Here is a 3,086-nt window from a genome sequence, read left to right as displayed (position 1 = left end):
GCGTCTGACGCAACGTAATACGTCAGCCGGAGAGGGAGGAACCAAGACGTCGCCCTCTTCAGGCAGCAGTCACGCTTCATACTTAAAGCCAGTAAAAGAAACATTATTGTCGGCACCCAAACAAACAATGGTTTAGCCGCAACCCAAAAAACAGTTATTTTTCAAAAATATGTAGGCGAAGTGTCATGACCAAGACAATCCTTGTTGTTATCCACATTAATAAAATATCACCAACAGATGGCGCTGATATCCCCAATACTTGTGCCGTTTTCAGTTCATAAACATCATAAAGCCCTTCTCCCCAAATATTTCGAGAAATAATGTAAAAATTAATAAACCTTTTGGCGTCTACCACAAGAGAAAAGACTGAAACGAAGAAAAAAAGGATTTTTCTGTTAAGAAAAAATTTGTCCTCTTAAAAAAAATCAATTATATATATATTGTTATATGCCAACCTCATATTTTTGAATTGCTCTATTTTCGTGATAAAACATTTAAAAGAGATGAAATCTCTTTTAAAAAGTTCAGCCCAATAACAAACTGGACTGGTCAAATAACACTGATGCCCCGTATAAGAAAGTTGAGTTCAGTGATCCTCTACGACACATACAAATGGTAATGTAGCATTAATTAAATATCTGTACAAAGCCCTACCACTTACTTCTGTTATCTCTCATCTGTGCAATTGATATCCTATTGTTATTATGCAGTGTCAACGTTTCTTAAGTTATTTACATATAATTTTACTAGGGGCAATATCTCATTATTGGTCTTGATTTCTAAAGAGGACCCCAACATTTGAGTTGGTACCCCACCACTGGGGATATTGAAGACCCAAATAATTTTGCACATGTATGAGATGTTAATGTTGTTCCAATTGAGATAATACTATTTCCTCATTTAAGACACAATCCAGGGTGTACATTTTTCCTCACTAAAAAAAAAAAAGTGTGGATTTCTACTGCAGGATTACATCATATTTTAAGTTTAAAAAATGAAAAAGTGCAATGAAGTAGTAAAAATGAATATGTCCATACAGAACACATGTAAACAACTTTGATGGAAGATTTTATTTAAAAATGCGAATGAAAAATGCAAGAAAAAATACAAACAGGAATACCTGAAATGACTGGCAGCTTCCCCACACCTTCTGTGATGTCATCGGATGCACGAGTTGCTCGGAAGTCTGTTTCAGGAGGGAACATTTCATCGTGATTAGATGAAGTTTTACAGTAAGACAGCAAAACAAACATTTACGGCAAACAGATCATGATGCAACAAACTATATCTACAGCTTGTTTAGCGGATTTCACAGAAAAGTGTGGCTAGTAGTAGCTTTAAACTCAAACTGCGAGACCTAAATAAAAAAAAGCGGATTTCTATCATTTTCCCTCGTCGTTTTAGCTCACAATAAAGCTAAAACATCTACATGTCCAACAGCTGCAGCGTCTGCACCAGTACTGGTGGAACCCTAAATGGCTTAGGCACCTCTAATGTTATATCATTCTTTCAATTTCAAGGAAACGCTGAGTCATGAACTAAATATCCGTGCGGTCTTTCTAACCTCAGGCGTTAAATAAATAAACGGTCAAGCAAGATTTGAAGAACTCCAAAGGCTGATTGTGAGCGGGCATGTTTTAAAGTTTACATTTTACACAGGTGAGACATTAGACGAGTATTTAAAAATGAAACTGGTTCTTTGATCATTGCACATATTCACAACAGAGGACATTTGTAACCAGTGGAGTGAAAGAGCAGCCTGAGACGGGTGGAAAAGCTGCACGGATGGTATTAGTGGTATGTGAGGAAACAGACAGGCCTGTTCTTGCTTGTTTCACGAGCACAGGCTCACACACCTCTCTCTTTGAGATGAGGTTTAAGTTGTAGCTCATCTTTGTCAGCTTTTATTGTTGGCTTCAACATATTTACAAATATTTTTTATGATTAACTGTCTCTGAGGGTTTTTTTTTAAAGTATTAAATAGCTGAACGATTTATGAGATAAAGGTCACTCTGTGTCGATAGTAAATACTGTATAACACTTTAATGTGAATGTCAGAAAACAGTTCAAACCTTAGCAGTGTTATAAACATAAGGTTTATAACATAAGTTAACCTTAAGCAGAAAATCCTGAATTAGCACAAACATTTAAAAAATGAAAAGATACAGGTCTGTGGAAAAGAGTTTTATTTAATTTTTTTCCCACTTGAATATTTCAGATAACCAAACTAGCGTTAATATCACACAGAAATAACCAGAATAAACATAAATGAAGATTTAACCGTGTGTGAACCTACCCAGTCGCTACCGTCCTGGCAGAATTATTCCTGGAATGCATCAGCGACTCATCCAGGAAGTAAGAGAAGAACATCACCTCTGCAGATCACGTCTGTTAATTAAACGCCTTCATTTTTGCGGGAATAACATGAAGCTACTGGCCAAGGGAATGGAAATTCCCTAGGCCAGTTAAGGCATTTAATTAAAAAAACTCCTTTAGGGGAAACATTCTCTGGACTTTTGAGAGATGAAACGCCAGTGGAACCTGAGGAAAAGCGTGTGTCTTGTTGCCTCTGGCATAAAACTAAAACAGTGTTTTGTTTTTTTTTCAGAAAAATAATATCATCCCCAGGGCCAGATTTACGAGAATGTGGGCTCTTGGTCCAAAAACTGTTTTGGTTTCCGGACCAAAACGGTCCACTGAAAAAAAGTTTACTTCGCTAATGCAAATTACTGTACATTAATAGATACAGCATTAACGAACCCTATAAACCGGGTATGAACTGATAATATCAAATGATAATAGTAGGTTTAAAACGTCTCTTGGCCAGTAGCTCCATGTTATTCCCGCAAAAATGAAATAGCTTCATCATTTTCAGATACTTGAGTATTTTTAATATTCTTAAAAATCCTAAAATATTATTACAACTCACCCAATATGAGTCTATAACTCATATATAAAGTGCAATGTTTGCAAAAACACAAATTCATTAAAAAAAATGAAAAAACACAAAGACATGCTGGTAACAGTTTGATGGTGATGGAGCCGCTTTGCGGCTGCAGGAACTGGATGAAATACCCAAACTGATG

This window comes from Xiphophorus couchianus, chromosome 6, assembly GCF_001444195.1.
Source record: "Xiphophorus couchianus chromosome 6, X_couchianus-1.0, whole genome shotgun sequence".
NCBI lineage: Eukaryota > Metazoa > Chordata > Actinopteri > Cyprinodontiformes > Poeciliidae > Xiphophorus > Xiphophorus couchianus.
The sequence above is the reverse complement of the archived record's forward strand: the minus strand, read 5'-3'. Positions refer to the sequence as shown.